This window comes from Pleurodeles waltl, chromosome 5 (assembly GCF_031143425.1).
Source record: "Pleurodeles waltl isolate 20211129_DDA chromosome 5, aPleWal1.hap1.20221129, whole genome shotgun sequence".
NCBI classification, from domain to species: Eukaryota; Metazoa; Chordata; class Amphibia; order Caudata; family Salamandridae; genus Pleurodeles; species Pleurodeles waltl.
The window spans coordinates 673,106,735-673,121,727 of record NC_090444.1 but is presented as its reverse complement, the minus strand read 5'-3'; positions in this window follow the sequence as shown (position 1 = coordinate 673,121,727).

The window sequence follows — 14,993 nt, the reverse complement described above, 5'->3', positions numbered from 1 at the left end:
AAATTGAGGCGTTTGGAGTCGAGGTACATCATTAGATTAAAATCTAAGATCCCGTTTGGGATTAACGGCGATGAGGAATTGTATTGTCACCTGTAAATATGTATAGTAAATTGTAAAGTGATGAGATAGATTTTTTGTAATAAGGATTAATTGCACTAATAGTTTAGGACAGATTTACTTTGCTTACAAAACAGGATAAATTGCTTTGCCATACTATAATGTGGTACCAGACCATTAAATGAATTTACTAAAATATAATATGGAAATAATGGATATGAAGTAGATGAATAATGTGATCAATGGAATAATGGTATTATGGATACATATGTGTTGCAAGCATAGACATTAGTATTTACGGTGATGTGATGACTAAGAGGAGCAATAAGTAGGTTTTCTTTTTCTTTTTCTTTCCCTTTTTTCTTTTCTTTTTAAAAGTATATAAGAGGCATGTAACACACATTTAAGTTTTTATTTAGTTTGGGATTGTTTTAAATAACAAGTTGTAATTCTTTGGACTACATATCCCAGAATGCCACATAAAGGCATGTTGGGAGAAAGAGTATATATAGCTGAGAATGGATAACTTAATCACCATGATCAAGACCTTGTGGATTGAAACACATTGGTGTTGGTGTTGGAGCTATCACGTTGCACATTAAAACAAGTAATCAAGAATCCTGTGAGTGCCGCATCATTGACCTGGTGTCAAAGTTGTGTGGTAATATATATATATATATATATATATATATAGATATATATATATATATATATAAGAAAATGGACAGAAGATTCTCGCCAATGCCCCATTGCTCATCACGGCAGTCCAAGCATAGGTCAGGCAGCTTATTTACTATCCACGCACAGTATACAAAATTAAAGATACGCTTGAAGACAACACAGGTTGCTTTACATGCTTTAATGGAGGCTTCTCCCAAATGTTTTTCAGCCCAGCCGGGCTTGATCATGGTTAAAATGGTAATTCGCTTACCCCACCATAAATGAGTGATAAACATAGAAAAGGGGACACGTACAAAAATAATCATGAACACCAAAAATGGACACACTAAATGCACTACGTATCAACTACGGGTGCCATCCTAAAGTGTCTGCAACATCTGATTTCTATTACTGTTGCTGAAAGCATACACTTGTATAACATCAAAACAATTCCAACAATAAAGAAATGATATATGCATGGTATATAACAAATACAATTAATAGATGTCAAAATTATCAAGTGGCCTACTATTTCTAGATCATATCTCATTCTATAAACTTCTGAAACGGGTGTCATTTTGAAGTATCAAGATATTCATGTACATAAAAAATAAACACAATAAACACATCAACATCAGGAGATTAAGATGTGCCATCTTAGAGCGTCTGCATACAACAATCAGCTAACGTTACTATTGAAATCATGCAGTCTAATAACATCAAAACAACTCCCAACACTGCAAGAATAATGGAGAGAGGGTTGCAAAACCAGCACTGTTATACCCAATTCATCAAATGAACACATTGTTATAGATTATAAATAATTATAGAACAGATACTCTACGGGCCCACTTTCTTACAAACCCCTTCATTCATTCATTAAATACATGAGATCAAATATCGCTGTTGCATCTCATAAATACAACTTAGACACTCAAATGCACAGTAAAATGGATATACCAGTCTTCCATATAGTGCTCAACTGTTGTATATAACATAAAATCATACCACCAAATGCATCATGATTATAATGGTATACATGCCCTATGACCTCATGGAGATATGTGAAAAAATATAAACAAAAAACAAAATAAACATATAAAACTGTTAAAAAACTCTAATAAAATCTATACACAACTCACAACATCAGCTAAATGGATAAACCTAATACTTGTGGCAGACTAATACTAGTGGGATGCCAATTCCTCATCAGAATTCAACCCATGTGGGGTTACAGTATCGAATTCCAGGATATACCCGGACTCCAATTTTCTCAAACATCGCTCTCTTTCACCACCCCTATACTTGGAAAAATAGCATCAATCACAAAAAATCTAATGCACTCAATATTGCTGTAATAGATATTAGCAAAATGTTGTGCCACAGGATACTGGGTATTGTTGTGTGTTATAGCCCTGAGGTGTTCCAAAATCATCTTCTTAGCTTTATGTAAAGTTATACCCACATATATGAAATTGCATGGGCATTCAAGACAGTAAACACAAAACTCAGTATTGCACGTCATCAATTTTTTAATAGAAAGCAATCTAATAGTATTAGGCACATTCTAACCTTTTCTAGAAAGTATGATCATTTGTACAGTGATGATTTACGATGTGCTGTACAGATTGGGGAGAAGGGTCTGTCGGGGACATCTTATGATGAGCTATCTGACAGTAATGCCTCAGATGCCTCTGAAGCTACCATGACACATAATGAAAGGAGACCAGTGGGTCAGAATCACCCAGTTATACTGCATGCTAATCAACGGGTCCTTTACATATTGATGTTGGCGAAAAAGTGTTGTTGTTGTTCATCAGTCCATATCCACATCATAGAATTCCCAACATTGTAAGCATTTTCATCCCTTACACTAAAAAAAAGGCATTATAATCAAAAGCTCTTTGTATTGTAACAAAACAACCACCACAAAATAAATGATGATGATATGTACCTTATCACCGAAGTACACTCAGTATAGCATTATAATCAAAAAACCCTTCACTACAGGATAATAACAAAGTGTCATCATTACTCAGCAGACTATATCCACATCATAAAATTCCTAGCGATTTTAACATCCTTGCCTCATGCATTCAAAATAAACTGCATGTTTATAATGTCAGATCAGGTGCATGCACCAGCATGTCAAATGGGGGCTTAGAAAAACCGGGGGGTAAATAAAAGTGTGCTTCCCATTATAATTCTCTCAGGGGTTTTCCCCACAACTACAGCCTGAATTGCTGGACAGAATTACACCAACTTTTGCAGAAAGGTAGCTCTTGGTCCAGAAAGAGAGCTTTTTGTTATGTGGTGTAACTCTGTTCAGTAAGTTTTGAGATATTAGAAGAAAAAGAAATATAGAGGCACTGAGGATTGGCAAATAACAACAAGTTCATACAGAGATCTGCAGAGTCAGAATGACCGCCTAAGTCCGAACTAGAAAGTTGACCGGGGCCTCCCAGCCAGCGTATCTGAGGAGGGCTCCAAGGACGTCGGATCAAGATCCAGGTTTACCTCGGTCGAAGGATTTTCACCACGAAAAAATTACTAAGTCTGAAGGTAAAAATCTCCACCGAGGGCTCCCGCAACGCGTATCCGAAGAGTTCCAGGAGGTTAAATTGGACTGGCAGGTTCGTCCCGCTGAAGAAAATCTTCAGAAAAACGACTAAGTGCGAAGGTAAACTTTTGACCAAGGCCTCCCGCGGCCTGTAGCCGAGCCGGGCTCCATCGCGGTAGGCCTTAAACTTTGACTTTGCCCTGGTCGAGGTGCAACCAGATGACCCGATTGGCACTTTTTTTCATAGACGCTAAAAAAACAATAATTCTTTAAAAATTAATATCTCCGGTTCCCCTTATCTGATTTTATTCATTTTTGTGTCATTTTAAAGATAAAAATATAATCTATTGTTATAAATTGGTTCGGGATTTTTAAACTGTTTCCTGTGTTTTATTTAATTACTGTTTTGTGATATTTTAATGCTTTACACTCTGGCCCTCATTCTGACCTTGGCGGGCGGCGGAGGCCGCCCGCCAAAGTCCCGCCGTCAGGTTACCGTTCCGCGGTCGAAAGACCGCGGCGGTAATTCTGACTTTCCCGCTGGGCTGGCGGGCGGTCGCCTTCAGACCGCCAGCCAGCCCAGCGGGAAAGAGGCTTCCACGATGAAGCCGGCTCGGAATCGAGCCGGCGGAGTGGAAGCTGTGCGACGGGTGCAGTTGCACCCGTCGCGTATTTCACTGTCTGCGCAGCAGACAGTGAAATACATGTAGGGGCCCTCTTACGGGGGCCCCTGCAATGCCCATGCCAGTGGCATGGGCACTGCAGGGGCCCCCAGGGGCCCCGCGACCCCCCCTACCGCCATCCGGATCTCGGCGGTCCGACCGCCGGGATCTGGATGGCGGTAGGGGGGGTCGGAATCCCCGCGGCGGTGCAGCAAGCTGCGCCGCCGCGGAGGATTCAATGGGGCCGCGGTACACTGGCGGGACCCCGCCAGTGGTGCCGGTCCGACCGCGGCTTTACCGCCGCGGTCGGAATCCCCATTGGAGCACCGCCGGCCTGTCGGCGGTGCTCCCGCGGTCCTCCGCCCTGGCGGTCAAAGACCGCCAGGGTCAGAATGACCACCTCTGTCTCCTAAGTTAAGCCTTGTCGCTCCAAGGGTTGTGCTGGGTTTATTTTACTGAGACCTAACTGGACCTAAGTGGAGCTTAGTTGCCGATTGCTAATTGTAGGTACTTACTTGCTCTTACCATAACCCATTTTCCAACATGACACATATAGTCTAACTTCTAATGCAGCCATTTTCTCAAGTCACCGCAGAAGTTTCACAAAGGATTCATGAACTTTAGCCAAACCGGATGGAAATTAGCATCTCAGCGGCACAAACCCCCTCGAAGCACAGATCATGTACAAAATAATGGAGTGAGTGTTAGTTACCCTCTTGTAGACAAAGTACATCTCACAGTAATTGTACAGTATTTCTTGGCTACAAAGTCAGGTTTCACAGGTCAATGCAGTGTTGACTGGTCCTGTTAGTTTGTGAATAGTCGATCAAACATATTTCTCCATTTGCTGCCATTTCCTAGAAGACGAGCAATAATACTGGAAGGAGGGGATGGGTGGGTTTCACCAGAATATTGTGACCAAATATTGTCTGACAGAAATATTGAATCCTAAGTATATTTTGACATCCTATATTCCCACTGGAGTTCACATAAAATAATTTACACCTAATTGCACAATAAGTTTATAGGGTATAAAGACACACTAATTCTGTCTGATTATATTTTAGCAGCAATATTATAACATACTACATACAGCAAAGCAACAGGCTAGTGACCTCCCACAATGCTGTTAGAGAGCGGGTTTTGGGTGGCTAGACTGTGAGGGACAAATGTTAGGCTGAAAGTATCCAGCCTTCCCATTGGATAGTCAACATCCAATACACACAGGGTTAAGATGGAACCACAATGTACTCTTTCTTGTGTAAACTACATACACATCAACACACAACTTTCACTTTTGCCCACACATGATGAAAGCAAGCAAACCAACCTATGGGGACTTGATGAATCTTTAAGTAGGGAATGACAGTGGGCATCCTCCACTTTCAGGTATAGAAATAAAGGCCTGTGGCCCTCTATTATGAAGCCAATGCTATCAATTCCAGTGACAACACAGTATGGGTTGAAGAGGCAGTAGCAATTTGAGAGGAGCGTACACATAGGACGACTCTGGCGACTCAAGCACCACATGGATAGCAAACAGCATTAAATGAGATGGTGCTCTTCCAGTGGATTTTCATGATTGTTAGGTTCACTAGTGGAAAGTGAAGGGCTAGCTAGAAAACAATGAACACACTAGGAATGTACATCTTTTCTAAACCATGCAACAGATTTTCATCCCAGTGCCTTTATTCCTAAAATTGACAGTCTTTTGGCAGGTGGGAGGAGATGCAGGATGCCAAGTATATAGATCTAAAGGGATGGTGTCGGGGCAGCAAGATGCCTATAATGCTCATCTGAGATGGAGTAGCCCCCTGAGGTTACCCAAAAAGAATACAAAAAATAAAAATAATTACATTTTAATCACAATATTTCCAGAACAAATGCCACAATAAATGCAATTGCGTGCAGCAAAATTTCAATTTTTAAGCCGCAAAATTCTTGAATCAGTGCTACTATATCCTGGAGGGTCTGTGCATTGTGTACAACAGCAACAAACACATAGTTATCAGGTCCTTCAGCAAAGTTTGCACCAAATTCTCTTATTTATTTGCTGAAATTGTCTAACAAAATGCCTTTACTCCCCTTCTCCCCATTAGATTTTACTACCACTTAATTTTATTCATGGTGATGTTCACGTCCAAACTGAATACCTTCAGAAATATTTATAACATCACAGAGAGCACAGCCCTCTGCCTACACTGCACATTTTTGTGCATTTGGAAAGGTCAAAAGAGCTGTCACATATTTATTTAGATAGGCAGGCCAACAAACGTCTTTGTAGATTACCGTAATTTTCTGTTTTTGTAGTTGCACTGTTGAACTTTCTTCTGAATAACCTAAACTTGATGGTTGATTTTTGCCTTCTGTTATAGCTACTGCTGCACTGTGACTCATACACTAGAGCAGGAGGAAGTGTCTTAAAATGTAATCGCTAATTACTTCATCTGTATTTCTAAGTACTGACTTCTCCTTTGGTATTTCTGTAGCTAGTTTCACCGCATAGGACTGTTTTTCTGAGTCAGAAGCAAATATTACCCTATTTATTTGAAAGCATTTTTCTATATTAAAATAAGCGTTATTTGTTTTGTTTAAGGAAAGCTTTCTTTAAATACCTTTAAGATAGTACAAAGGATCCTTGTATATTGGAGTCTACAATATTGTATACAAGAAATGAATGCAATAGAAGAAATATAGTATAGGACAATAATAATCAACATGGTTTTCATGAAGTCATTACTTAATATAATTAACAAAGTTAAGATTTGAATACATTAGAAGATAAGTTCATGGAGGCTGGAATGCATTAACAGGGACCTGGAACTGTCTGCACTTTCTGTTTAAATAATCAGTAAGAGGTGACTAGAACATCATATGTTGTAAAGAGGTAGCTGATTCTCTGTTGAGTCTATTATGAGAACAGAGTAGTTTCCACCACCTACTAATCGACCAAATGAGCACTCTTCCAATTAAATGTGATTATTTGAAATGCAATGGTGATAAGTAGGTCCACATATTTGCAAAGTCTGCGATTGCCAGCCCAAAGGTGTGAAGAGCTTCATAAAAAAGTAAATTGAATGTCAAATGGAAAATGAATTGAACATATAATGGAGATTGCCCTGCACACCTCCATCCAAAAAGTTTTAATTGAGGGGGAATGAAACAACATATGTAAGTATGTGCTGGGTGTTGTTTTGAGACCAACATGTATTTGGAAGAATTGGGTTGCATTTATGAATAGAAATGCGAGTGATATTCAATATTTTATAAACAAATAATGCAGTGTTTATTTTATAAAAAATAATATAGTGTTTGGGTGGTGCTGGCATTACACCAAGAGCCAGATATAGGAACGCAAAAAAGTCAGAAATAGCACCTCCATGTGAATCGTTATTTCCGACTCGCAAAACGTTATTCCAGTAAAAATCGCTATTCCAAATAGTGAATTGCAGCGGTGTCGCACCACATTTTGCGACCTCGCTTTTAGCGCGACCTCGCTAAAAGCGAGGTCGCAAATTGCATGAAGGGTGTGGTCCGGTGTTACAAATTACGACTGGCTCGCAAATTGCATGCAGGTGGAATTAAAATTTTTAAATACCCACTTTCTGGTTCTGAGTGATGACATCAGAACCAGGAAGTAACCACATGGAACAGGGAGGAGGGAGGAGCCCACCCAGCCCAAACTGCAGAGCCACACCCAGGTGAGAGGAGCTGCAGCAACAATGGCTACACAGGACAAGGAGACACCCAGTGGAGGCAGAAAACACAAAATTAAGTTTTCTGAGAAAGAGTTGGAGGTGCTGACCGAGGAGTGCTGCCTCCACCATGAAGAATTATTTGGCAAGACAGCAATGAGTGTCCCTGACAGCCAAAAAAAGAAGATCTAGCAGGACATCCAGAACAAAATCAATGCCATTGGTGTCAGCCACTGCACCCTGGATGAAATCTGCAAAAAGCTGGTATGACGTTTGCTCCAGGACCAAGGAGAGGGTGGCGGAGCACATGAGGGAGATGCATTGCACTGGAGGAGGGCTATCTAATGTTCCACCCCCTACAGCAATCGAAAGCATGGTGGAGACAACTCTGGAGCCGGAGGCTGAACTGGGCATTGGTGACGTAGACAGTTCTGCACCAGGAACATCAAAAAGTAAGTACCAAAATAAATGCATTTACACCAGCCTATGCACTATGCACACAATCACAGAACACATCAGCAGGCACCTCCAGAGTAGCTCCATTCATAATTTAGCAACCTATAGAACAGTGCATTATGGGCAATGTAGTTCAGTAGTCCAAATATAGGCAAATGTTTATTTTGAGGCAGGGGTGGGGGGTCAGGGTATTTTTTGTTTTAGGGATGGGGGCAGGGGTGGGGGTTGGGGTTTTAGTTTTAGGGGCGGGGTGGGGGGTTGGGTTTTTAGTTTTAGGGGTGTGGTGGGGGTTGGCGTATTTTAAGTTTTAGGGGCGGGGCGGGGTGGGTGGTTGTGGTTTTAGTTTTAGGGGCGGTGTGGGGGGTTGGGTCAGGTAAGAGGGGCGGGGTGGGTGGTCGTTGTATTTTTGTTTTAGGGGCGGGGTTGGGGTTTTAGTTTTAGGGGCAGGAGTGGGGGGTCGGGTCAAGTAAGAGGGGCAGCAGTGGGGGGTCAGGGCATTTTTTGTTTTAGGGGCGGGTGTCTTAGTTTTAGGGGTGGGCGGGGTGGGGGTGGGGGTCAGGACATTTTTAGTTTTAGGGGCGGGCGGGGTGGGGGGTCGGGGTATTTTTTAGTTTGAGGGGCGGGGTTGGGGTTTTAGTTTTAGTTTTAGGGGCGAGGTGGGGGGTCGGGGTTGGGGTATTTTTAGTTTTAGGGGCGGGGCTGGGTGGGGGGTTGGGGTTTTAGTTTTAGGGGCAGGGGTGGGGGGTTGGGGTGGTTTTAGGGGTGGGGTTGGGGTAGTTTAGGTTTTAGTGATGGGGTGGGGGTTGGGGTTGTTTTAGGGGTTGGGGTGGTTTTAGGGGTGGGGTTGGGGTAGTTTAGGTTTTAGGGACGGGGTGGGGGTTGGGGTTGTTTTAGGGGTGGGGGTTGGGGTGGTTTTAGGTTTTAGGGGTGGGTTGGGGGTCGAGTAATTTTAGGGGCGGGGTGGGGGCTTGGAGGGTTTAGGTTTAGGGGTACGGTGGGGGGCTCAGAGTAGTTTTAGGGGTGGGGGTTGGGGTACTTTAGGGTTCAGGGATGGTGTGGGGGTTGGGGCTGTTTTAGGTTTTGGGAGTAGGGTGGGGGTTGCGGTAATTTTAGGGATGAGGTGGGGGTTGGGGTAGTTTTTAGGGGCAAGGGTAGGGGGTTGGTGTGGTTTTAAGGGGGTTGCAGTAATTTTTTGGGGTGGGGGTGAGGGGCCAGGGGGGGCGCATGCTGGAACAATGCATGCCTATCACTAATGCCTTTACCAGGAATGCATTTACAACAAAAAATTGTTGTTAAGGCATTCGTGATAAAGGCATTAGTGGTAACAACGAGGTCGTTGTTCCGACCTCGTTGTTCAGGCATGCGTTGTTCCGGCAGGCGTGGTTCCGACATACATTCATTGCAGAGTCAGCACCTGCAAAATAGACAAATGAGGCTAATGAACCGTAACCTCTCACGACTGCAGACCACTATCACGCATGGGCTGGCAAATGTGGACAACCAGTTCACAACAATGAACACTCACTTGGGTAACCTGACTACCTCCATTGACAATTTGGTCAGGGAACTAGGGCGCAGGGAGTGCAACACTGCTGCCCGTTTAGACAGGCTAGGTGTGTCCATAGGGTGCCTGACAACCAATACAACCTGCCTGTCAAAGCGCACTGTCAGCCTGCAAGTGGAACTGGAGCATTTTGCAGGTGATGTGGCACAAGGACTTAGCCGCATCAGCCATGTGGTGGATCTGCTGGAGACCAGACAGGCTGCAGGGGGCATTGAGGATACCCCGCAGGACAGTAAAGAGGTCTCCAGTGTGAGTAGTGTGTCTGCCACTGATGCACATGTGTTGCAGATTAGCAGTGCACAGCAATGCTCAGGGGACCAAGTTGGAGTAAAACATGGTGGCCACAGTCGCAGGAGGCTGTGACCTACTGACACGTACTGTTACAGAGGCACATGGACATAATGTGTCAGATTTCACTTTTGTGTTTCTGCATACTGTAGTATAGTTAACAATTATTTCAACAATATAGTCCTGCAATAAAAGGGTTAGTTTGTTTGACTACACAACTGGGCTATATGTGTCTTACATTAGTTAGTGTTGTCACAGTTGCTACGTACCTGCCAAAGTAGTGGGTTGCAATGTGGTTCCGTCTCTGTCTGCCCTCCATTGCAATGCTTCTATTCCCAGGCTGTCGGTGTGGTAGCTCTTGCTCCTCATTCTCCGAATCTGTGTCTTCAGGGGTGAGATATAGCCCACGTCTGGTGGCAATGTTGTGTAGGATGGCACAGGTGGCAACTATCTTGCATGCTGCTTCTGGGGCATACTGAAGTGCTCCTCCACTTTTGTGCAGGCATCTGAATCTTGACTTCAGCAAGTCAAACCACTCTCAACTATAGTTCTGGTCCATTGATGTGCAAGGTTGTATCACCCCTCATTCTGAATGCCAGGTGTTAGGTATGGGGTGAATATCCATGGTATCAGGGCATTTGCACTGTCACCTGTTTGACAAAAGAGACAAATTTAGCAGGGCATCACAGGGTTACGCAGTGACATGTATGTAAGGCTTCAGAGTGTACTCGCCAGTACCTAATAAATATCCTTCTCCAAACTCCCCACGTTCTAGGCGTTGGTGTACATCACTGTGCCTGAACATGTATGCATCATGTGTACTCCCTGGATATTTAGCCACGATGTCAGTAATGACATTATGGGTGTCACATACCACATGGATGTTTAGTGAGTGGGTACATTTCCTATTGCAGAACACATATTCCAGATTTGCAAGTAGGCAAATTGGTATATGTGTCCCGTTCACACACCCTATTACATGGGGGAAGTTGGCAATTCTGTAGAAGTCCAACTTGGTGCTGTTCATTTCTGCCTCATTCCTGGGAAGGTATATATATCTGGACATGTGTGCGAGTATGGCATTTAGGAAACGTCTGAAGAATCTTGAGAGTGCACTTTGGGATACCCCACCTGCCACAGCAATCACCCCCTGATAGCTACCCGAGGCCAAGAGGTGCAGTGAGCATAGCACTTGCACATGTGTGGTGATGGTGCAGCCGCGCATTGTCTGGCGTTCAAGCTGAGGTTTCAGCAGTTCAATTATCTCTAAGATAACAGCGCTGCTCAGTTTGTATTTCTCATATATCTCCTCCTCAGTTTGTTGAAATAGTGTCTTCCTGGTTCGGTATATCCTCTCCTGTCTCTGCCTCCTCCTCCTCTGCTGAGCAGCCTGGACTATCCTCCTCCATGCAATCACATATAGTGCAGCCATTTTGAGTAGCCCAGATGCCTTCTGGGTCTCCTTTTATACTTTGGTTCTGGTTACCACCTGCTCTGAACCAGTGGTAATCCGGGTGTGCAAAACGGGCTTTTTGCGACTAGTCAAAATTTGCGACTGGCTTTTGCATACGGTTTGCGACTCGCAATTTGCGACTTCCTAATCAGGTCGCAATTTTTGCGAGTCGGTAATGGGTCATACCGATATTTGGTACTCCAAAATGGGATCTGAACATCCCATTTCGCATTTTGCGGGGTCGCAAATAGCGCTGCGAGCCATTTGCAACTTGCAAACATTTGCTACATCTGGCCCCAATTTTGATGTATTTTAGACCAGATTACATTCCAGGTTTTTAAGGGAAAGGAATAATGTACTTTGGTCTCCCACATTACCTCAATTTTAGATTTAGGATGATGTGAGTTATGTAAAGTAAATATTTACATATGTGGGATTCTTTGATGTTTGGGGATGGAGGGGGAATAGGCGATTACATTTGTTTAAGTGTAGAAATAGCTTGCATAAGGACAGTCTTGGGAAATTCATATTTGAAAAGGAAAGCAGAGGGAAGGACACATTTAGTTTGAATTTCTAATGAAGAAAGGACAGTCATTCTGCGTAGTAACTATTTAACAGGAATTATGCCCTTGATTACCCAATGTTTCCAAAAAATCATGCAATTTGATCATTTGATAAATGTGTTATGCCAGATGAAGGATTCTAGAAATTCCTGCAATGGTAATTGCTTAAGAATTTGGGATGCCAATAAGCTGGAATATTTAATAGGAAGAGAAGAAAAGGGTCTATGGTGTAACGGAAAGTGTTTTATAGAATAACAAGGGAATGGTGATATCAAAGAGTCTTCCACGTTGCGCCAGTTATTGGTGGGTGAAGACTTTTCAGTAGCAAAGTGAGGCAAAACCTGCTTCAAGACAAATGATGAATGATATTGTCTGGAATTTCAGAAATTTACCCGATCTAATTCATTAGGTTTACATAAGAGTAAGGCTATGCACCCTCTCCATCCATTCCATAAAGATGTTCCAAGCGATTTATTCTTTGACTTAAAGAACTTTAATGGAAGCTTTATCTGTAGCATAGATAGATAAAATTGATAACGGGTAGCATCAGCATTTTTATTGTGTCTGCCCTACCCACCATGACAAATACATGGGGGACCATCTCTCAGACATCTGAAGAATCATTTGTTGAATATCAGCTAGATTGATTTGGATAGTTTTTCTAAAGGAAGTAAAGTATTTCATTCCTAAACATTTAGGCGGTCATTCTGACCGCGGCGGTCGCCGCCCGGCAAGCGGTTCCCGCCGAAAGACCGCACCGCGGTCAAAAGACCGCATCGGTCATTCCGGCTTTCCCGCTGGGCCGGCGGGCGACCGCCAGAAGACCGCCGGCCGGCCCAGCGGGACAGCCCCTTCAACAATGAAGCCGGCTCGGAATGGAGCCGGCGGAGTTGAAGGGGTGCGACGGGTGCAGTGGCACCCGTCGCGATTTTCACTGTCTGCTAAGCAGACAGTGAAAATCTTTGTGGGGCCCTGTTAGGGGGCCCCTGCACTGCCCATGCCAGTGGCATGGGCAGTGCAGGGGCCCCCAGGGGCCCCACGGCACCCGTTCCCGCCATCCTGGTTCCGGCGGTGGACACCGCCAGAAACAGGCTGGCGGTAAGGGGGTCGGAATCCCCATGGCGGTGCTGCATGCAGCGCCGCCATGGCGGATTCCCTGGGCCAGCGGGGAACCGGCGGGAAACCGCGGCTCCCCTTTTCCGACCACGGCTTTACCGCCGCGGTCAGAATCGCCCAGGAAGCACCGCCAGCCTGTTGGCGGTGCTTCCGCCGCACTCCGCCATGGCGGTCATGGACCGCCAAGGTCAGAATGACCCCCTTAATATATTGTGAGTTCCACTTAAATTCAATGTTGGTAAACATTTCTTTTAAGCAGTATTTATTTGGAGGGAGAGCTTCAGATTTTTGTGAAATTATTTTATACCCAGATAAATCACGGTATGATAATAGAAGAGTCACAAAGGTAGGTAGGGATGTTTGTGAATCTGATACAAGAAGGATGAGATAATCTACATATGCAGTGAACTTAACTTCAAACTCATTATGTTTAAAGCATTGAAAGGAAGAGGAGACAAGTAAAGTGTGAAGAAAGGGTTCCGAGGACAGTATAAAAAGTAAAGGTGACAATGAACATCCCTGTCGAGGACCATGTGAAAGAGAAATGTAAGAGGACTGAATGTCACTGCGGAATACAAATGTCTTTGGGGATGATTAGAGCAAACCAATGTATTTTCAAATTATTAAACTAAAATCCTACCATTTAAGAGTTTGCATCATAAATTGTCAATGAACTCAATTGAAAGGCATTTTGGAGTCCAGTGTTATGGCAGCTACAGGTTTATTACTATTTGATGCAATGTGTAAAATATCCAAAAAGGCTCAGGAATTGTCAGTCATATGTCTACTTTTTACAAAGTTGGTTTGTTCTAGATCAATCATATCTAGGATAACATGAGTACTAAGGCTTACAATCTAGATTAATATGAGAAATAGTTCTGTAGTTAGCACACAAGGGGTATCTTTATCTTTTTGGGGAATTAAGCATATTATAGCTTCCAAAAAGTACCTTTAGACTCATTATGAGAGAGAACGTATTGATATACTAAAAGTAAATGCAGAAGCAAAATATTTGAGAAACAAGAGTAAAACTCAGCCAAGAAACCATTTGATCCAGAGCCTCTGGGCAGTTTTGCAAGGGTGGAAGAGAGATCTTGTATTGGCATGGTGAAAGAGAATCAAAATAAGAATCCAATGCTTCATCAGATGGAAAATGTTCAGGAGTGTATACATTTTGATAGAAATCCGTTAAACATTTCAAGAATTCTGGATCTTTGAAATGAGGAATGCCATTGCCATCCATGACCTTAATCATCTTGGAAGTTTGGAATTTAACTTTCAATTAGTTGGCTCGTAATTTGTCCGATTTATTACACCTTCCATAAAATTAAGAATTAATCTTTAACAATATTCCAAAAGCTTTTTCGATTGATTTTTCATTAAATTCAATCTTAGTTTAAATGAGACACTGTAACAGTGTGTCATTCTTGGATGTATAGTTTTCATGCTCAATATGTTTAATGGAGGTTAACTTAAATGAGGATTCTTTGAGAGTTTATTTTTCTTTGTGGTAGAAATTTAATCAGTTATGTGGCCACTTGCAGTTGTTTAAAGACATCACCAAATGAAATAAATTGGAATATCAAGAGTAATATTAGAGGTGAAAAAATCTTTAAGGAAGAATTAACATTTTTCTACAAAGATCTTGTCTTTCAATAGAATAAAATTGAAAACACAAAAGGGAAAGAAAGGGATCCATAATCTGACTGCAACCTCTACCAACTATTATGTTTAAACTAGAGTAGGAGCGTATCATGTTTGACACTTGTTCCCAAAATTGAACATCAGCACTGGTAGGGCCATAAATATTAAGAATATAAATAGGTGTGTGATTCATAGTAACATGGAAGAGAAACCATCTATCCTGCTAATCACTTTCCTCTTTCTCGACTACCAAAGAAAAAGATTTGTGAAAAAGT